Raw genomic sequence first — 20707 nt, 5'->3', positions numbered from 1 at the left:
CAGGCATGTGAGGGATCTAGAGGTTGACAGCATGTCTTCTTAACGGGAGTCCAGGTGGCCATCTCCACAAATGGACTTTTCAGAATCCTTGGGTGGCACCGTAGTCGGAAACCAATTCTGGTTATCGCTTCTCGGCCTTTTGGCTAAGATCAAGTGTAGTATCTGTTCTTATCAGTTTAATATCTGATACGTCCCCTATCTGGGGACCATATATTAAATGGATTTTTAGAACAGGGAGATGGAAAAAGAGCTTGCTCTGTCCACTCCACGCATTGACCTGGTATTGCAGTATCTCCAGGACCGGTGCACCCCTTCTTTAATGCAGTTTCTAAAATCAGAAAGAATTGAATTCAATGCTTTTTGTTCATTTTGCTTGTTTGTCGGATTTTGGGATGGACTCTTTGGCTTTGCTTTTCTTCTCCTCATTGGATTTTTCATGTTAAAAGTTGCAGAAGCCAGATGACAAGCTCATTTTGGTTCAACTTCAGCAACTGTGCATTGCATTGCCATGTAATGTAATGTAATGCAATGCTATCTATCTAGCTCTCCCTCTATACTTCCTTTTGGATAAACAGACATATTAGGCAAGCATTTTGGAGCTTTCACCTAAATAACTACAGGTGGTGAGATAAGCTGCACAATATAATTGACCTTTCAGTATATTGTTGCACACACACCATCTATTTAGCAAATGCCCTTGTTATCAACAGCAGCCTTTTAAACTCACCTGAGCTAACAGGTATGTGAGCTGGTTACTCTGCTGCGCTTAAAATTTCTTTTTTGGTTTGCTACAATGCCTTTTCTGAAACGTTGTCTCCCTCTGCTGGAACACTGACTTCTTTCATTTAATGCCTGCAGACTATAAAAGAGAAACCAACCCAAAAAGTTTGGTTGATTAGTCTGTGGCATTCTTTTAAACTGTTGCTTATGGCGGTCTCTGTGAGCTTCTCAGTGACATTCAGCCATCCAGGTATCCCGCCTGCAGTAGACGGAATGTGGCAATGGAACGCTGGCTGCGCGTGTCATAATAGGCTCTGAGCCTTTATATACCTGCGCACAGCAGCAGCCACCTTCAGTCTGCTGCTGGACAGCCAGCAGCAGCAGCAGCAGGAGAGGTAATTAATCAGCAACCCTCCTGCTAAGGGTAGACAGCTGCTCGTTCCACCCCCACCCCCGCCTTAATTGGTTCTCCTCCCTTCCAACGGTGTTGAGGCGGGTGGGAACAGCCGGGGGTTGAGGGTACTGTGCTAAAAGAGATGGAGTTATGCAGATCTAAAACGCGTGGATTGCAGCAGCAGCAAGCCGAAAAGTGCAGGCATGTGAGGGATCTAGAGGTTGACAGCATGTCTTCTTAACGGGAGTCCAGGTGGCCATCTCCACAAATGGACTTTTCAGAATCCTTGGGTGGCACCGTAGTCGGAAACCAATTCTGGTTATCGCTTCTCGGCCTTTTGGCTAAGATCAAGTGTAGTATCTGTTCTTATCAGTTTAATATCTGATACGTCCCCTATCTGGGGACCATATATTAAATGGATTTTTAGAACAGGGAGATGGAAAAAGAGCTTGCTCTGTCCACTCCACGCATTGACCTGGTATTGCAGTATCTCCAGGACCGGTGCACCCCTTCTTTAATGCAGTTTCTAAAATCAGAAAGAATTGAATTCAATGCTTTTTGTTCATTTTGCTTGTTTGTCGGATTTTGGGATGGACTCTTTGGCTTTGCTTTTCTTCTCCTCATTGGATTTTTCATGTTAAAAGTTGCAGAAGCCAGATGACAAGCTCATTTTGGTTCAACTTCAGCAACTGTGCATTGCATTGCCATGTAATGTAATGTAATGCAATGCTATCTATCTAGCTCTCCCTCTATACTTCCTTTTGGATAAACAGACATATTAGGCAAGCATTTTGGAGCTTTCACCTAAATAACTACAGGTGGTGAGATAAGCTGCACAATATAATTGACCTTTCAGTATATTGTTGCACACACACCATCTATTTAGCAAATGCCCTTGTTATCAACAGCAGCCTTTTAAACTCACCTGAGCTAACAGGTATGTGAGCTGGTTACTCTGCTGCGCTTAAAATTTCTTTTTTGGTTTGCTACAATGCCTTTTCTGAAACGTTGTCTCCCTCTGCTGGAACACTGACTTCTTTCATTTAATGCCTGCAGACTATAAAAGAGAAACCAACCCAAAAAGTTTGGTTGATTAGTCTGTGGCATTCTTTTAAACTGTTGCTTATGGCGGTCTCTGTGAGCTTCTCAGTGACATTCAGCCATCCAGGTATCCCGCCTGCAGTAGACGGAATGTGGCAATGGAACGCTGGCTGCGCGTGTCATAATAGGCTCTGAGCCTTTATATACCTGCGCACAGCAGCAGCCACCTTCAGTCTGCTGCTGGACAGCCAGCAGCAGCAGCAGCAGGAGAGGTAATTAATCAGCAACCCTCCTGCTAAGGGTAGACAGCTGCTCGTTCCACCCCCCCCCCCCGCCTTAATTGGTTCTCCTCCCTTCCAACGGTGTTGAGGCGGGTGGGAACAGCCGGGGGTTGAGGGTACTGTGCTAAAAGAGGTGGAGTTATGCAGATCTAAAACGCGTGGATTGCAGCAGCAGCAAGCCGAAAAGTGCAGGCATGTGAGGGATCTAGAGGTTGACAGCATGTCTTCTTAACGGGAGTCCAGGTGGCCATCTCCACAAATGGACTTTTCAGAATCCTTGGGTGGCACCGTAGTCGGAAACCAATTCTGGTTATCGCTTCTCGGCCTTTTGGCTAAGATCAAGTGTAGTATCTGTTCTTATCAGTTTAATATCTGATACGTCCCCTATCTGGGGACCATATATTAAATGGATTTTTAGAACAGGGAGATGGAAAAAGAGCTTGCTCTGTCCACTCCACGCATTGACCTGGTATTGCAGTATCTCCAGGACCGGTGCACCCCTTCTTTAATGCAGTTTCTAAAATCAGAAAGAATTGAATTCAATGCTTTTTGTTCATTTTGCTTGTTTGTCGGATTTTGGGATGGACTCTTTGGCTTTGCTTTTCTTCTCCTCATTGGATTTTTCATGTTAAAAGTTGCAGAAGCCAGATGACAAGCTCATTTTGGTTCAACTTCAGCAACTGTGCATTGCATTGCCATGTAATGTAATGTAATGCAATGCTATCTATCTAGCTCTCCCTCTATACTTCCTTTTGGATAAACAGACATATTAGGCAAGCATTTTGGAGCTTTCACCTAAATAACTACAGGTGGTGAGATAAGCTGCACAATATAATTGACCTTTCAGTATATTGTTGCACACACACCATCTATTTAGCAAATGCCCTTGTTATCAACAGCAGCCTTTTAAACTCACCTGAGCTAACAGGTATGTGAGCTGGTTACTCTGCTGCGCTTAAAATTTCTTTTTTGGTTTGCTACAATGCCTTTTCTGAAACGTTGTCTCCCTCTGCTGGAACACTGACTTCTTTCATTTAATGCCTGCAGACTATAAAAGAGAAACCAACCCAAAAAGTTTGGTTGATTAGTCTGTGGCATTCTTTTAAACTGTTGCTTATGGCGGTCTCTGTGAGCTTCTCAGTGACATTCAGCCATCCAGGTATCCCGCCTGCAGTAGACGGAATGTGGCAATGGAACGCTGGCTGCGCGTGTCATAATAGGCTCTGAGCCTTTATATACCTGCGCACAGCAGCAGCCACCTTCAGTCTGCTGCTGGACAGCCAGCAGCAGCAGCAGCAGGAGAGGTAATTAATCAGCAACCCTCCTGCTAAGGGTAGACAGCTGCTCGTTCCACCCCCACCCCCGCCTTAATTGGTTCTCCTCCCTTCCAACGGTGTTGAGGCGGGTGGGAACAGCCGGGGGTTGAGGGTACTGTGCTAAAAGAGATGGAGTTATGCAGATCTAAAACGCGTGGATTGCAGCAGCAGCAAGCCGAAAAGTGCAGGCATGTGAGGGATCTAGAGGTTGACAGCATGTCTTCTTAACGGGAGTCCAGGTGGCCATCTCCACAAATGGACTTTTCAGAATCCTTGGGTGGCACCGTAGTCGGAAACCAATTCTGGTTATCGCTTCTCGGCCTTTTGGCTAAGATCAAGTGTAGTATCTGTTCTTATCAGTTTAATATCTGATACGTCCCCTATCTGGGGACCATATATTAAATGGATTTTTAGAACAGGGAGATGGAAAAAGAGCTTGCTCTGTCCACTCCACGCATTGACCTGGTATTGCAGTATCTCCAGGACCGGTGCACCCCTTCTTTAATGCAGTTTCTAAAATCAGAAAGAATTGAATTCAATGCTTTTTGTTCATTTTGCTTGTTTGTCGGATTTTGGGATGGACTCTTTGGCTTTGCTTTTCTTCTCCTCATTGGATTTTTCATGTTAAAAGTTGCAGAAGCCAGATGACAAGCTCATTTTGGTTCAACTTCAGCAACTGTGCATTGCATTGCCATGTAATGTAATGTAATGCAATGCTATCTATCTAGCTCTCCCTCTATACTTCCTTTTGGATAAACAGACATATTAGGCAAGCATTTTGGAGCTTTCACCTAAATAACTACAGGTGGTGAGATAAGCTGCACAATATAATTGACCTTTCAGTATATTGTTGCACACACACCATCTATTTAGCAAATGCCCTTGTTATCAACAGCAGCCTTTTAAACTCACCTGAGCTAACAGGTATGTGAGCTGGTTACTCTGCTGCGCTTAAAATTTCTTTTTTGGTTTGCTACAATGCCTTTTCTGAAACGTTGTCTCCCTCTGCTGGAACACTGACTTCTTTCATTTAATGCCTGCAGACTATAAAAGAGAAACCAACCCAAAAAGTTTGGTTGATTAGTGTGTGGCATTCTTTTAAACTGTTGCTTATGGCGGTCTCTGTGAGCTTCTCAGTGACATTCAGCCATCCAGGTATCCCGCCTGCAGTAGACGGAATGTGGCAATGGAACGCTGGCTGCGCGTGTCATAATAGGCTCTGAGCCTTTATATACCTGCGCACAGCAGCAGCCACCTTCAGTCTGCTGCTGGACAGCCAGCAGCAGCAGCAGCAGGAGAGGTAATTAATCAGCAACCCTCCTGCTAAGGGTAGACAGCTGCTCGTTCCACCCCCCCCCCCGCCGTAATTGGTTCTCCTCCCTTCCAACGGTGTTGAGGCGGGTGGGAACAGCCGGGGGTTGAGGGTACTGTGCTAAAAGAGGTGGAGTTATGCAGATCTAAAACGCGTGGATTGCAGCAGCAGCAAGCCGAAAAGTGCAGGCATGTGAGGGATCTAGAGGTTGACAGCATGTCTTCTTAACGGGAGTCCAGGTGGCCATCTCCACAAATGGACTTTTCAGAATCCTTGGGTGGCACCGTAGTCGGAAACCAATTCTGGTTATCGCTTCTCGGCCTTTTGGCTAAGATCAAGTGTAGTATCTGTTCTTATCAGTTTAATATCTGATACGTCCCCTATCTGGGGACCATATATTAAATGGATTTTTAGAACAGGGAGATGGAAAAAGAGCTTGCTCTGTCCACTCCACGCATTGACCTGGTATTGCAGTATCTCCAGGACCGGTGCACCCCTTCTTTAATGCAGTTTCTAAAATCAGAAAGAATTGAATTCAATGCTTTTTGTTCATTTTGCTTGTTTGTCGGATTTTGGGATGGACTCTTTGGCTTTGCTTTTCTTCTCCTCATTGGAATTTTCATGTTAAAAGTTGCAGAAGCCAGATGACAAGCTCATTTTGGTTCAACTTCAGCAACTGTGCATTGCATTGCCATGTAATGTAATGTAATGCAATGCTATCTATCTAGCTCTCCCTCTATACTTCCTTTTGGATAAACAGACATATTAGGCAAGCATTTTGGAGCTTTCACCTAAATAACTACAGGTGGTGAGATAAGCTGCACAATATAATTGACCTTTCAGTATATTGTTGCACGCACACCATCTATTTAGCAAATGCCCTTGTTATCAACAGCAGCCTTTTAAACTCACCTGAGCTAACAGGTATGTGAGCTGGTTACTCTGCTGCACTTAAAATTTCTTTTTTGGTTTGCTACAATGCCTTTTCTGAAACGTTGTCTCCCTCTGCTGGAACACTGACTTCTTTCATTTAATGCCTGCAGACTATAAAAGAGAAACCAACCCAAAAAGTTTGGTTGATTAGTCTGTGGCATTCTTTTAAACTGTTGCTTATGGCGGTCTCTGTGAGCTTCTCAGTGACATTCAGCCATCCAGGTATCCCGCCTGCAGTAGACGGAATGTGGCAATGGAACGCTGGCTGCACGTGTCATAATAGGCTCTGAGCCTTTATATACCTGCGCACAGCAGCAGCCACCTTCAGTCTGCTGCTGGACAGCCAGCAGCAGCAGCAGCAGGAGAGGTAATTAATCAGCAACCCTCCTGCTAAGGGTAGACAGCTGCTCGTTCCACCCCCCCCCCCGCCTTAATTGGTTCTCCTCCCTTCCAACGGTGTTGAGGCGGGTGGGAACAGCCGGGGGTTGAGGGTACTGTGCTAAAAGAGGTGGAGTTATGCAGATCTAAAACGCGTGGATTGCAGCAGCAGCAAGCCGAAAAGTGCAGGCATGTGAGGGATCTAGAGGTTGACAGCATGTCTTCTTAACGGGAGTCCAGGTGGCCATCTCCACAAATGGACTTTTCAGAATCCTTGGGTGGCACCGTAGTCGGAAACCAATTCTGGTTATCGCTTCTCGGCCTTTTGGCTAAGATCAAGTGTAGTATCTGTTCTTATCAGTTTAATATCTGATACGTCCCCTATCTGGGGACCATATATTAAATGGATTTTTAGAACAGGGAGATGGAAAAAGAGCTTGCTCTGTCCACTCCACGCATTGACCTGGTATTGCAGTATCTCCAGGACCGGTGCACCCCTTCTTTAATGCAGTTTCTAAAATCAGAAAGAATTGAATTCAATGCTTTTTGTTCATTTTGCTTGTTTGTCGGATTTTGGGATGGACTCTTTGGCTTTGCTTTTCTTCTCCTCATTGGATTTTTCATGTTAAAAGTTGCAGAAGCCAGATGACAAGCTCATTTTGGTTCAACTTCAGCAACTGTGCATTGCATTGACATGTAATGTAATGTAATGCAATGCTATCTATCTAGCTCTCCCTCTATACTTCCTTTTGGATAAACAGAGATATTAGGCAAGCATTTTGGAGCTTTCACCTAAATAACTACAGGTGGTGAGATAAGCTGCACAATATAATTGACCTTTCAGTATATTGTTGCACACACACCATCTATTTAGCAAATGCCCTTGTTATCAACAGCAGCCTTTTAAACTCACCTGAGCTAACAGGTATGTGAGCTGGTTACTCTGCTGCGCTTAAAATTTCTTTTTTGGTTTGCTACAATGCCTTTTCTGAAACGTTGTCTCCCTCTGCTGGAACACTGACTTCTTTCATTTAATGCCTGCAGACTATAAAAGAGAAACCAACCCAAAAAGTTTGGTTGATTAGTCTGTGGCATTCTTTTAAACTGTTGCTTATGGCGGTCTCTGTGAGCTTCTCAGTGACATTCAGCCATCCAGGTATCCCGCCTGCAGTAGACGGAATGTGGCAATGGAACGCTGGCTGCGCGTGTCATAATAGGCTCTGAGCCTTTATATACCTGCGCACAGCAGCAGCCACCTTCAGTCTGCTGCTGGACAGCCAGCAGCAGCAGCAGCAGGAGAGGTAATTAATCAGCAACCCTCCTGCTAAGGGTAGACAGCTGCTCGTTCCACCCCCCCCCCCCCCGCCTTAATTGGTTCTCCTCCCTTCCAACGGTGTTGAGGCGGGTGGGAACAGCCGGGGGTTGAGGGTACTGTGCTAAAAGAGGTGGAGTTATGCAGATCTAAAACGCGTGGATTGCAGCAGCAGCAAGCCGAAAAGTGCAGGCATGTGAGGGATCTAGAGGTTGACAGCATGTCTTCTTAACGGGAGTCCAGGTGGCCATCTCCACAAATGGACTTTTCAGAATCCTTGGGTGGCACCGTAGTCGGAAACCAATTCTGGTTATCGCTTCTCGGCCTTTTGGCTAAGATCAAGTGTAGTATCTGTTCTTATCAGTTTAATATCTGATACGTCCCCTATCTGGGGACCATATATTAAATGGATTTTTAGAACAGGGAGATGGAAAAAGAGCTTGATCTGTCCACTCCACGCATTGACCTGGTATTGCAGTATCTCCAGGACCGGTGCACCCCTTCTTTAATGCAGTTTCTAAAATCAGAAAGAATTGAATTCAATGCTTTTTGTTCATTTTGCTTGTTTGTCCGATTTTGGGATGGACTCTTTGGCTTTGCTTTTCTTCTCCTCATTGGATTTTTCATGTTAAAAGTTGCAGAAGCCAGATGACAAGCTCATTTTGGTTCAACTTCAGCAACTGTGCATTGCATTGACATGTAATGTAATGTAATGCAATGCTATCTATCTAGCTCTCCCTCTATACTTCCTTTTGGATAAACAGAGATATTAGGCAAGCATTTTGGAGCTTTCACCTAAATAACTACAGGTGGTGAGATAAGCTGCACAATATAATTGACCTTTCAGTATATTGTTGCACACACACCATCTATTTAGCAAATGCCCTTGTTATCAACAGCAGCCTTTTAAACTCACCTGAGCTAACAGGTATGTGAGCTGGTTACTCTGCTGCGCTTAAAATTTCTTTTTTGGTTTGCTACAATGCCTTTTCTGAAACGTTGTCTCCCTCTGCTGGAACACTGACTTCTTTCATTTAATGCCTGCAGACTATAAAAGAGAAACCAACCCAAAAAGTTTGGTTGATTAGTCTGTGGCATTCTTTTAAACTGTTGCTTATGGCGGTCTCTGTGAGCTTCTCAGTGACATTCAGCCATCCAGGTATCCCGCCTGCAGTAGACGGAATGTGGCAATGGAACGCTGGCTGCGCGTGTCATAATAGGCTCTGAGCCTTTATATACCTGCGCACAGCAGCAGCCACCTTCAGTCTGCTGCTGGACAGCCAGCAGCAGCAGCAGCAGGAGAGGTAATTAATCAGCAACCCTCCTGCTAAGGGTAGACAGCTGCTCGTTCCACCCCCCCCCCCCCGCCTTAATTGGTTCTCCTCCCTTCCAACGGTGTTGAGGCGGGTGGGAACAGCCGGGGGTTGAGGGTACTGTGCTAAAAGAGGTGGAGTTATGCAGATCTAAAACGCGTGGATTGCAGCAGCAGCAAGCCGAAAAGTGCAGGCATGTGAGGGATCTAGAGGTTGACAGCATGTCTTCTTAACGGGAGTCCAGGTGGCCATCTCCACAAATGGACTTTTCAGAATCCTTGGGTGGCACCGTAGTCGGAAACCAATTCTGGTTATCGCTTCTCGGCCTTTTGGCTAAGATCAAGTGTAGTATCTGTTCTTATCAGTTTAATATCTGATACGTCCCCTATCTGGGGACCATATATTAAATGGATTTTTAGAACAGGGAGATGGAAAAAGAGCTTGATCTGTCCACTCCACGCATTGACCTGGTATTGCAGTATCTCCAGGACCGGTGCACCCCTTCTTTAATGCAGTTTCTAAAATCAGAAAGAATTGAATTCAATGCTTTTTGTTCATTTTGCTTGTTTGTCCGATTTTGGGATGGACTCTTTGGCTTTGCTTTTCTTCTCCTCATTGGATTTTTCATGTTAAAAGTTGCAGAAGCCAGATGACAAGCTCATTTTGGTTCAACTTCAGCAACTGTGCATTGCATTGCCATGTAATGTAATGTAATGCAATGCTATCTATCTAGCTCTCCCTCTATACTTCCTTTTGGATAAACAGACATATTAGGCAAGCATTTTGGAGCTTTCACCTAAATAACTACAGGTGGTGAGATAAGCTGCACAATATAATTGACCTTTCAGTATATTGTTGCACACACACCATCTATTTAGCAAATGCCCTTGTTATCAACAGCAGCCTTTTAAACTCACGTGAGCTAACAGGTATGTGAGCTGGTTACTCTGCTGCACTTAAAATTTCTTTTTTGGTTTGCTACAATGCCTTTTCTGAAACGTTGTCTCCCTCTGCTGGAACACTGACTTCTTTCATTTAATGCCTGCAGACTATAAAAGAGAAACCAACCCAAAAAGTTTGGTTGATTAGTCTGTGGCATTCTTTTAAACTGTTGCTTATGGCGGTCTCTGTGAGCTTCTCAGTGACATTCAGCCATCCAGGTATCCCGCCTGCAGTAGACGGAATGTGGCAATGGAACGCTGTCTGCGCGTGTCATAATAGGCTCTGAGCCTTTATATACCTGCGCACAGCAGCAGCCACCTTCAGTCTGCTGCTGGACAGCCAGCAGCAGCAGCAGCAGGAGAGGTAATTAATCAGCAACCCTCCTGCTACGGGTAGACAGCTGCTCGTTCCACCCCCCCCCCCCCCCGCCTTAATTGGTTCTCCTCCCTTCCAACGGTGTTGAGGCGGGTGGGAACAGCCGGGGGTTGAGGGTACTGTGCTAAAAGAGGTGGAGTTATGCAGATCTAAAACGCGTGGATTGCAGCAGCAGCAAGCCGAAAAGTGCAGGCATGTGAGGGATCTAGAGGTTGACAGCATGTCTTCTTAACGGGAGTCCAGGTGGCCATCTCCACAAATGGACTTTTCAGAATCCTTGGGTGGCACCGTAGTCGGAAACCAATTCTGGTTATCGCTTCTCGGCCTTTTGGCTAAGATCAAGTGTAGTATCTGTTCTTATCAGTTTAATATCTGATACGTCCCCTATCTGGGGACCATATATTAAATGGATTTTTAGAACAGGGAGATGGAAAAAGAGCTTGCTCTGTCCACTCCACGCATTGACCTGGTATTGCAGTATCTCCAGGACCGGTGCACCCCTTCTTTAATGCAGTTTCTAAAATCAGAAAGAATTGAATTCAATGCTTTTTGTTCATTTTGCTTGTTTGTCGGATTTTGGGATGGACTCTTTGGCTTTGCTTTTCTTCTCCTCATTGGATTTTTCATGTTAAAAGTTGCAGAAGCCAGATGACAAGCTCATTTTGGTTCAACTTCAGCAACTGTGCATTGCATTGCCATGTAATGTAATGTAATGCAATGCTATCTATCTAGCTCTCCATCTATACTTCCTTTTGGATAAACAGACATATTAGGCAAGCATTTTGGAGCTTTCACCTAAATAACTACAGGTGGTGAGATAAGCTGCACAATATAATTGACCTTTCAGTATATTGTTGCACACACACCATCTATTTAGCAAATGCCCTTGTTATCAACAGCAGCCTTTTAAACTCACCTGAGCTAACAGGTATGTGAGCTGGTTACTCTGCTGCGCTTAAAATTTCTTTTTTGGTTTGCTACAATGCCTTTTCTGAAACGTTGTCTCCCTCTGCTGGAACACTGACTTCTTTCATTTAATGCCTGCAGACTATAAAAGAGAAACCAACCCAAAAAGTTTGGTTGATTAGTCTGTGGCATTCTTTTAAACTGTTGCTTATGGCGGTCTCTGTGAGCTTCTCAGTGACATTCAGCCATCCAGGTATCCCGCCTGCAGTAGACGGAATGTGGCAATGGAACGCTGGCTGCGCGTGTCATAATAGGCTCTGAGCCTTTATATACCTGCGCACAGCAGCAGCCACCTTCAGTCTGCTGCTGGACAGCCAGCAGCAGCAGCAGCAGGAGAGGTAATTAATCAGCAACCCTCCTGCTACGGGTAGACAGCTGCTCGTTCCACCCACCCCCCCCCCCGCCTTAATTGGTTCTCCTCCCTTCCAACGGTGTTGAGGCGGGTGGGAACAGCCGGGGGTTGAGGGTACTGTGCTAAAAGAGGTGGAGTTATGCAGATCTAAAACGCGTGGATTGCAGCAGCAGCAAGCCGAAAAGTGCAGGCATGTGAGGGATCTAGAGGTTGACAGCATGTCTTCTTAACGGGAGTCCAGGTGGCCATCTCCACAAATGGACTTTTCAGAATCCTTGGGTGGCACCGTAGTCGGAAACCAATTCTGGTTATCGCTTCTCGGCCTTTTGGCTAAGATCAAGTGTAGTATCTGTTCTTATCAGTTTAATATCTGATACGTCCCCTATCTGGGGACCATATATTAAATGGATTTTTAGAACAGGGAGATGGAAAAAGAGCTTGCTCTGTCCACTCCACGCATTGACCTGGTATTGCAGTATCTCCAGGACCGGTGCACCCCTTCTTTAATGCAGTTTCTAAAATCAGAAAGAATTGAATTCAATGCTTTTTGTTCATTTTGCTTGTTTGTCGGATTTTGGGATGGACTCTTTGGCTTTGCTTTTCTTCTCCTCATTGGATTTTTCATGTTAAAAGTTGCAGAAGCCAGATGACAAGCTCATTTTGGTTCAACTTCAGCAACTGTGCATTGCATTGCCATGTAATGTAATGTAATGCAATGCTATCTATCTAGCTCTCCCTCTATACTTCCTTTTGGATAAACAGACATATTAGGCAAGCATTTTGGAGCTTTCACCTAAATAACTACAGGTGGTGAGATAAGCTGCACAATATAATTGACCTTTCAGTATATTGTTGCACACACACCATCTATTTAGCAAATGCCCTTGTTATCAACAGCAGCCTTTTAAACTCACCTGAGCTAACAGGTATGTGAGCTGGTTACTCTGCTGCGCTTAAAATATCTTTTTTGGTTTGCTACAATGCCTTTTCTGAAACGTTGTCTCCCTCTGCTGGAACACTGACTTCTTTCATTTAATGCCTGCAGACTATAAAAGAGAAACCAACCCAAAAAGTTTGGTTGATTAGTCTGTGGCATTCTTTTAAACTGTTGCTTATGGCGGTCTCTGTGAGCTTCTCAGTGACATTCAGCCATCCAGGTATCCCGCCTGCAGTAGACGGAATGTGGCAATGGAACGCTGGCTGCGCGTGTCATAATAGGCTCTGAGCCTTTATATACCTGCGCACAGCAGCAGCCACCTTCAGTCTGCTGCTGGACAGCCAGCAGCAGCAGCAGCAGGAGAGGTAATTAATCAGCAACCCTCCTGCTACGGGTAGACAGCTGCTCGTTCCACCCCCCCCCCCCCGCCTTAATTGGTTCTCCTCCCTTCCAACGGTGTTGAGGCGGGTGGGAACAGCCGGGGGTTGAGGGTACTGTGCTAAAAGAGGTGGAGTTATGCAGATCTAAAACGCGTGGATTGCAGCAGCAGCAAGCCGAAAAGTGCAGGCATGTGAGGGATCTAGAGGTTGACAGCATGTCTTCTTAACGGGAGTCCAGGTGGCCATCTCCACAAATGGACTTTTCAGAATCCTTGGGTGGCACCGTAGTCGGAAACCAATTCTGGTTATCGCTTCTCGGCCTTTTGGCTAAGATCAAGTGTAGTATCTGTTCTTATCAGTTTAATATCTGATACGTCCCCTATCTGGGGACCATATATTAAATGGATTTTTAAAACAGGGAGATGGAAAAAGAGCTTGCTCTGTCCACTCCACGCATTGACCTGGTATTGCAGTATCTCCAGGACCGGTGCACCCCTTCTTTAATGCAGTTTCTAAAATCAGAAAGAATTGAATTCAATGCTTTTTGTTCATTTTGCTTGTTTGTCGGATTTTGGGATGGACTCTTTGGCTTTGCTTTTCTTCTCCTCATTGGATTTTTCATGTTAAAAGTTGCAGAAGCCAGATGACAAGCTCATTTTGGTTCAACTTCAGCAACTGTGCATTGCATTGCCATGTAATGTAATGTAATGCAATGCTATCTATCTAGCTCTCCATCTATACTTCCTTTTGGATAAACAGACATATTAGGCAAGCATTTTGGAGCTTTCACCTAAATAACTACAGGTGGTGAGATAAGCTGCACAATATAATTGACCTTTCAGTATATTGTTGCACACACACCATCTATTTAGCAAATGCCCTTGTTATCAACAGCAGCCTTTTAAACTCACCTGAGCTAACAGGTATGTGAGCTGGTTACTCTGCTGCGCTTAAAATTTCTTTTTTGGTTTGCTACAATGCCTTTTCTGAAACGTTGTCTCCCTCTGCTGGAACACTGACTTCTTTCATTTAATGCCTGCAGACTATAAAAGAGAAACCAACCCAAAAAGTTTGGTTGATTAGTCTGTGGCATTCTTTTAAACTGTTGCTTATGGCGGTCTCTGTGAGCTTCTCAGTGACATTCAGCCATCCAGGTATCCCGCCTGCAGTAGACGGAATGTGGCAATGGAACGCTGGCTGCGCATGTCATAATAGGCTCTGAGCCTTTATATACCTGCGCACAGCAGCAGCCACCTTCAGTCTGCTGCTGGACAGCCAGCAGCAGCAGCAGCAGGAGAGGTAATTAATCAGCAACCCTCCTGCTAAGGGTAGACAGCTGCTCGTTCCACCCCCCCCCCCCCCCGCCTTAATTGGTTCTCCTCCCTTCCAACGGTGTTGAGGCGGGTGGGAACAGCCGGGGGTTGAGGGTACTGTGCTAAAAGAGGTGGAGTTATGCAGATCTAAAACGCGTGGATTGCAGCAGCAGCAAGCCGAAAAGTGCAGGCATGTGAGGGATCTAGAGGTTGACAGCATGTCTTCTTAACGGGAGTCCAGGTGGCCATCTCCACAAATGGACTTTTCAGAATCCTTGGGTGGCACTGTAGTCGGAAACCAATTCTGGTTATCGCTTCTCGGCCTTTTGGCTAAGATCAAGTGTAGTATCTGTTCTTATCAGTTTAATATCTGATACGTCCCCTATCTGGGGACCATATCTTAAATGGATTTTTAGAACAGGGAGATGGAAAAAGAGCTTGCTCTGTCCACTCCACGCATTGACCTGGTATTGCAGTATCTCCAGGACCGGTGCACCCCTTCTTTAATGCAGTTTCTAAAATCAGAAAGAATTGAATTCAATGCTTTTTGTTCATTTTGCTTGTTTGTCGGATTTTGGGATGGACTCTTTGGCTTTGCTTTTCTTCTCCTCATTGGATTTTTCATGTTAAAAGTTGCAGAAGCCAGATGACAAGCTCATTTTGGTTCAACTTCAGCAACTGTGCATTGCATTGCCATGTAATGTAATGTAATGCAATGCTATCTATCTAGCTCTCCCTCTATACTTCCTTTTGGATAAACAGACATATTAGGCAAGCATTTTGGAGCTTTCACCTAAATAACTACAGGTGGTGAGATAAGCTGCACAATATAATTGACCTTTCAGTATATTGTTGCACACACACCATCTATTTAGCAAATGCCCTTGTTATCAACAGCAGCCTTTTAAACTCACCTGAGCTAACAGGTATGTGAGCTGGTTACTCTGCTGCGCTTAAAATTTCTTTTTTGGTTTGCTACAATGCCTTTTCTGAAACGTTGTCTCCCTCTGCTGGAACACTGACTTCTTTCATTTAATGCCTGCAGACTATAAAAGAGAAACCAACCCAAAAAGTTTGGTTGATTAGTCTGTGGCATTCTTTTAAACTGTTGCTTATGGCGGTCTCTGTGAGCTTCTCAGTGACATTCAGCCATCCAGGTATCCCGCCTGCAGTAGACGGAATGTGGCAATGGAACGCTGGCTGCGCGTGTCATAATAGGCTCTGAGCCTTTATATACCTGCGCACAGCAGCAGCCACCTTCAGTCTGCTGCTGGACAGCCAGCAGCAGCAGCAGGAGAGGTAATTAATCAGCAACCCTCCTGCTAAGGGTAGACAGCTGCTCGTTCCACCCCCCCCCCCCCGCCTTAATTGGTTCTCCTCCCTTCCAACGGTGTTGAGGCGGGTGGGAACAGCCGGGGGTTGAGGGTACTGTGCTAAAAGAGGTGGAGTTATGCAGATCTAAAACGCGTGGATTGCAGCAGCAGCAAGCCGAAAAGTGCAGGCATGTGAGGGATCTAGAGGTTGACAGCATGTCTTCTTAACGGGAGTCCAGGTGGCCATCTCCACAAATGGACTTTTCAGAATCCTTGGGTGGCACCGTAGTCGGAAACCAATTCTGGTTATCGCTTCTCGGCCTTTTGGCTAAGATCAAGTGTAGTATCTGTTCTTATCAGTTTAATATCTGATACGTCCCCTATCTGGGGACCATATATTAAATGGATTTTTAGAACAGGGAGATGGAAAAAGAGCTTGCTCTGTCCACTCCACGCATTGACCTGGTATTGCAGTATCTCCAGGACCGGTGCACCCCTTCTTTAATGCAGTTTCTAAAATCAGAAAGAATTGAATTCAATGCTTTTTGTTCATTTTGCTTGTTTGTCCGATTTTGGGATGGACTCTTTGGCTTTGCTTTTCTTCTCCTCATTGGATTTTTCATGTTAAAAGTTGCAGAAGCCAGATGACAAGCTCATTTTGGTTCAACTTCAGCAACTGTGCATTGCATTGCCATGTAATGTAATGTAATGCAATGCTATCTATCTAGCTCTCCCTCTATACTTCCTTTTGGATAAACAGACATATTAGGCAAGCATTTTGGAGCTTTCACCTAAATAACTACAGGTGGTGAGATAAGCTGCACAATATAATTGACCTTTCAGTATATTGTTGCACACACACCATCTATTTAGCAAATGCCCTTGTTATCAACAGCAGCCTTTTAAACTCACCTGAGCTAACAGGTATGTGAGCTGGTTACTCTGCTGCGCTTAAAATTTCTTTTTTGGTTTGCTACAATGCCTTTTCTGAAACGTTGTCTCCCTCTGCTGGAACACTGACTTCTTTCATTTAATGCCTGCAGACTATAAAAGAGAAACCAACCCAAAAAGTTTGGTTGATTAGTCTGTGGCATTCTTTTAAACTGTTGCTTATGGCGGTCTCTGTGAGCTTCTCAGTGACATTCAGCCATCCAGGTATCCCGCCTGCAGTAGACGGAATGTGGCAATGGAACGCTGGCTGCGCGTGTCATAATAGGCTCTGAGCCTTTATATACCTGCGCACAGCAGCAGCCACCTTCAGTCTGCTGCTGGACAGCCAGCAGCAGCAGCAGCAGGAGAGGTAATTAATCAGCAACCCTCCTGCTAAGGGTAGACAGCTGCTCGTTCCACCCCCCCCCCCCCGCCTTAATTGGTTCTCCTCCCTTCCAACGGTGTTGAGGCGGGTGGGAACAGCCGGGGGTTGAGGGTACTGTGCTAAAAGAGGTGGAGTTATGCAGATCTAAAACGCGTGGATTGCAGCAGCAGCAAGCCGAAAAGTGCAGGCATGTGAGGGATCTAGAGGTTGACAGCATGTCTTCTTAACGGGAGTCCAGGTGGCCATCTCCACAAATGGACTTTTCAGAATCCTTGGGTGGCACCGTAGTCGGAAACCAATTCTGGTTATCGCTTCTCGGCCTTTTGGCTAAGATCAAGTGTAGTATCTGTTCTTATCAGTTTAATATCTGATACGTCCCCTATCTGGGGACCATATATTAAATGGATTTTTAGAACAGGGAGATGGAAAAAGAGCTTGCTCTGTCCACTCCACGCATTGACCTGGTATTGCAGTATCTCCAGGACCGGTGCACCCCTTCTTTAATGCAGTTTCTAAAATCAGAAAGAATTGAATTCAATGCTTTTTGTTCATTTTGCTTGTTTGTCGGATATTGGGATGGACTCTTTGGCTTTGCTTTTCTTCTCCTCATTGGATTTTTCATGTTAAAAGTTGCAGAAGCCAGATGACAAGCTCATTTTGGTTCAACTTCAGCAACTGTGCATTGCATTGCCATGTAATGTAATGTAATGCAATGCTATCTATCTAGCTCTCCCTCTATACTTCCTTTTGGATAAACAGACATATTAGGCAAGCATTTTGGAGCTTTCACCTAAATAACTACAGGTGGTGAGATAAGCTGCACAATATAATTGACCTTTCAGTATATTGTTGCACACACACCATCTATTTAGCAAATGCCCTTGTTATCAACAGCAGCCTTTTAAACTCACCTGAGCTAACAGGTATGTGAGCTGGTTACTCTGCTGCGCTTAAAATTTCTTTTTTGGTTTGCTACAATGCCTTTTCTGAAACGTTGTCTCCCTCTGCTGGAACACTGACTTCTTTCATTTAATGCCTGCAGACTATAAAAGAGAAACCAACCCAAAAAGTTTGGTTGATTAGTCTGTGGCATTCTTTTAAACTGTTGCTTATGGCGGTCTCTGTGAGCTTCTCAGTGACATTCAGCCATCCAGGTATCCCGCCTGCAGTAGACGGAATGTGGCAATGGAACGCTGGCTGCGCGTGTCATAATAGGCTCTGAGCCTTTATATACCTGCGCACAGCAGCAGCCACCTTCAGTCTGCTGCTGGACAGCCAGCAGCAGCAGCAGCAGGAGAGGTAATTAATCAGCAACCCTCCTGCTAAGGGTAGACAGCTGCTCGTTCCACCCCCACCCCCGCCTTAATTGGTTCTCCTCCCTTCCAACGGTGTTGAGGCGGGTGGGAACAGCCGGGGGTTGAGGGTACTGTGCTAAAAGAGATGGAGTTATGCAGATCTAAAACGCGTGGATTGCAGCAGCAGCAAGCCGAAAAGTGCAGGCATGTGAGGGATCTAGAGGTTGACAGCATGTCTTCTTAACGGGAGTCCAGGTGGCCATCTCCACAAATGGACTTTTCAGAATCCTTGGGTGGCACCGTAGTCGGAAACCAATTCTGGTTATCGCTTCTCGGCCTTTTGGCTAAGATCAAGTGTAGTATCTGTTCTTATCAGTTTAATATCTGATACGTCCCCTATCTGGGGACCATATATTAAATGGATTTTTAGAACAGGGAGATGGAAAAAGAGCTTGCTCTGTCCACTCCACGCATTGACCTGGTATTGCAGTATCTCCAGGACCGGTGCACCCCTTCTTTAATGCAGTTTCTAAAATCAGAAAGAATTGAATTCAATGCTTTTTGTTCATTTTGCTTGTTTGTCGGATTTTGGGATGGACTCTTTGGCTTTGCTTTTCTTCTCCTCATTGGATTTTTCATGTTAAAAGTTGCAGAAGCCAGATGACAAGCTCATTTTGGTTCAACTTCAGCAACTGTGCATTGCATTGCCATGTAATGTAATGTAATGCAATGCTATCTATCTAGCTCTCCCTCTATACTTCCTTTTGGATAAACAGACATATTAGGCAAGCATTTTGGAGCTTTCACCTAAATAACTACAGGTGGTGAGATAAGCTGCACAATATAATTGACCTTTCAGTATATTGTTGCACACACACCATCTATTTAGCAAATGCCCTTGTTATCAACAGCAGCCTTTTAAACTCACCTGAGCTAACAGGTATGTGAGCTGGTTACTCTGCTGCGCTTAAAATTTCTTTTTTGGTTTGCTACAATGCCTTTTCTGAAACGTTGTCTCCCTCTGCTGGAACACTGACTTCTTTCATTTAATGCCTGCAGACTATAAAAGAGAAACCAACCCAAAAAGTTTGGTTGATTAGTCTGTGGCATTCTTTTAAACTGTTGCTTATGGCGGTCTCTGTGAGCTTCTCAGTGACATTCAGCCATCCAGGTATCCCGCCTGCAGTAGACGGAATGTGGCAATGGAACGCTGGCTGCGCGTGTCATAATAGGCTCTGAGCCTTTATATACCTGCGCACAGCAGCAGCCACCTTCAGTCTGCTGCTGGACAGCCAGCAGCAGCAGCAGCAGGAGAGGTAATTAATCAGCAACCCTCCTGCTAAGGGTAGACAGCTGCTCGTTCCACCCCCACCCCCGCCTTAATTGGTTCTCCTCCCTTCCAACGGTGTTGAGGCGGGTGGGAACAGCCGGGGGTTGAGGGTACTGTGCTAAAAGAGATGGAGTTATGCAGATCTAAAACGCGTGGATTGCAGCAGCAGCAAGCCGAAAAGTGCAGGCATGTGAGGGATCTAGAGGTTGACAGCATGTCTTCTTAACGGGAGTCCAGGTGGCCATCTCCACAAATGGACTTTTCAGAATCCTTGGGTGGCACCGTAGTCGGAAACCAATTCTGGTTATCGCTTCTCGGCCTTTTGGCTAAGATCAAGTGTAGTATCTGTTCTTATCAGTTTAATATCTGATACGTCCCCTATCTGGGGACCATATATTAAATGGATTTTTAGAACAGGGAGATGGAAAAAGAGCTTGCTCTGTCCACTCCACGCATTGACCTGGTATTGCAGTATCTCCAGGACCGGTGCACCCCTTCTTTAATGCAGTTTCTAAAATCAGAAAGAATTGAATTCAATGCTTTTTGTTCATTTTGCTTGTTTGTCGGATTTTGGGATGGACTCTTTGGCTTTGCTTTTCTTCTCCTCATTGGATTTTTCATGTTAAAAGTTGCAGAAGCCAGATGACAAGCTCATTTTGGTTCAACTTCAGCAACTGTGCATTGCATTGCCATGTAATGTAATGTAATGCAATGCTATCTATCTAGCTCTCCCTCTATACTTCCTTTTGGATAAACAGACATATTAGGCAAGCATTTTGGAGCTTTCACCTAAATAACTACAGGTGGTGAGATAAGCTGCACAATATAATTGACCTTTCAGTATATTGTTGCACACACACCATCTATTTAGCAAATGCCCTTGTTATCAACAGCAGCCTTTTAAACTCACCTGAGCTAACAGGTATGTGAGCTGGTTACTCTGCTGCGCTTAAAATTTCTTTTTTGGTTTGCTACAATGCCTTTTCTGAAACGTTGTCTCCCTCTGCTGGAACACTGACTTCTTTCATTTAATGCCTGCAGACTATAAAAGAGAAACCAACCCAAAAGTTTGGTTGATTAGTCTGTGGCATTCTTTTAAACTGTTGCTTATGGCGGTCTCTGTGAGCTTCTCAGTGACATTCAGCCATCCAGGTATCCCGCCTGCAGTAGACGGAATGTGGCAATGGAA

At 45.0% G+C, this 20707-nt stretch overlaps 16 non-coding genes across 16 annotated transcripts; all 16 read left to right on the top strand.

The window, feature by feature from the left end:
* The first annotated feature begins 123 nt into the window (after positions 1–123).
* On the top strand, positions 124–314 carry LOC141209293 (U2 spliceosomal RNA). The gene has a single exon (XR_012279491.1). It is a non-coding gene; the product is annotated as a U2 spliceosomal RNA (small nuclear RNA).
* Positions 315–1435: 1121 nt separating this feature from the next.
* On the top strand, positions 1436–1626 carry LOC141209292 (U2 spliceosomal RNA). The gene has a single exon (XR_012279490.1). It is a non-coding gene; the product is annotated as a U2 spliceosomal RNA (small nuclear RNA).
* Positions 1627–2748: 1122 nt separating this feature from the next.
* On the top strand, positions 2749–2939 carry LOC141209291 (U2 spliceosomal RNA). Its single transcript, XR_012279489.1, has one exon. It is a non-coding gene; the product is annotated as a U2 spliceosomal RNA (small nuclear RNA).
* Positions 2940–4060: 1121 nt separating this feature from the next.
* Positions 4061–4251, top strand: LOC141209290 (U2 spliceosomal RNA). The gene has a single exon (XR_012279488.1). It is a non-coding gene; the product is annotated as a U2 spliceosomal RNA (small nuclear RNA).
* A 1121-nt stretch (positions 4252–5372) lies between these two features.
* LOC141209288 (U2 spliceosomal RNA) lies at positions 5373–5563 on the top strand. The gene has a single exon (XR_012279487.1). It is a non-coding gene; the product is annotated as a U2 spliceosomal RNA (small nuclear RNA).
* A 1121-nt stretch (positions 5564–6684) lies between these two features.
* LOC141209287 (U2 spliceosomal RNA) lies at positions 6685–6875 on the top strand. The gene has a single exon (XR_012279486.1). It is a non-coding gene; the product is annotated as a U2 spliceosomal RNA (small nuclear RNA).
* A 1124-nt stretch (positions 6876–7999) lies between these two features.
* On the top strand, positions 8000–8190 carry LOC141210422 (U2 spliceosomal RNA). Its single transcript, XR_012280590.1, has one exon. It is a non-coding gene; the product is annotated as a U2 spliceosomal RNA (small nuclear RNA).
* A 1123-nt stretch (positions 8191–9313) lies between these two features.
* Positions 9314–9504, top strand: LOC141210421 (U2 spliceosomal RNA). The gene has a single exon (XR_012280589.1). It is a non-coding gene; the product is annotated as a U2 spliceosomal RNA (small nuclear RNA).
* A 1125-nt stretch (positions 9505–10629) lies between these two features.
* Positions 10630–10820, top strand: LOC141209286 (U2 spliceosomal RNA). The gene has a single exon (XR_012279485.1). It is a non-coding gene; the product is annotated as a U2 spliceosomal RNA (small nuclear RNA).
* A 1125-nt stretch (positions 10821–11945) lies between these two features.
* Positions 11946–12136, top strand: LOC141209285 (U2 spliceosomal RNA). The gene has a single exon (XR_012279484.1). It is a non-coding gene; the product is annotated as a U2 spliceosomal RNA (small nuclear RNA).
* Positions 12137–13259: 1123 nt separating this feature from the next.
* LOC141209894 (U2 spliceosomal RNA) lies at positions 13260–13450 on the top strand. Its single transcript, XR_012280082.1, has one exon. It is a non-coding gene; the product is annotated as a U2 spliceosomal RNA (small nuclear RNA).
* Positions 13451–14575: 1125 nt separating this feature from the next.
* LOC141209962 (U2 spliceosomal RNA) lies at positions 14576–14766 on the top strand. The gene has a single exon (XR_012280146.1). It is a non-coding gene; the product is annotated as a U2 spliceosomal RNA (small nuclear RNA).
* A 1120-nt stretch (positions 14767–15886) lies between these two features.
* LOC141209283 (U2 spliceosomal RNA) lies at positions 15887–16077 on the top strand. Its single transcript, XR_012279482.1, has one exon. It is a non-coding gene; the product is annotated as a U2 spliceosomal RNA (small nuclear RNA).
* Positions 16078–17200: 1123 nt separating this feature from the next.
* Positions 17201–17391, top strand: LOC141209282 (U2 spliceosomal RNA). Its single transcript, XR_012279481.1, has one exon. It is a non-coding gene; the product is annotated as a U2 spliceosomal RNA (small nuclear RNA).
* Positions 17392–18512: 1121 nt separating this feature from the next.
* On the top strand, positions 18513–18703 carry LOC141209281 (U2 spliceosomal RNA). The gene has a single exon (XR_012279480.1). It is a non-coding gene; the product is annotated as a U2 spliceosomal RNA (small nuclear RNA).
* A 1121-nt stretch (positions 18704–19824) lies between these two features.
* On the top strand, positions 19825–20015 carry LOC141209280 (U2 spliceosomal RNA). Its single transcript, XR_012279479.1, has one exon. It is a non-coding gene; the product is annotated as a U2 spliceosomal RNA (small nuclear RNA).
* Positions 20016–20707: the final 692 nt, after the last annotated feature.

This window comes from Phyllobates terribilis, unplaced genomic scaffold, assembly GCF_046119375.1.
Source record: "Phyllobates terribilis strain yellow unplaced genomic scaffold, ASM4611937v1 Scaffold_169__1_contigs__length_4117513, whole genome shotgun sequence".
NCBI classification, from domain to species: Eukaryota; Metazoa; Chordata; class Amphibia; order Anura; family Dendrobatidae; genus Phyllobates; species Phyllobates terribilis.
Note: the sequence above shows the minus strand (reverse complement) of the source record. Positions and strands in the feature narration are given on the sequence as shown.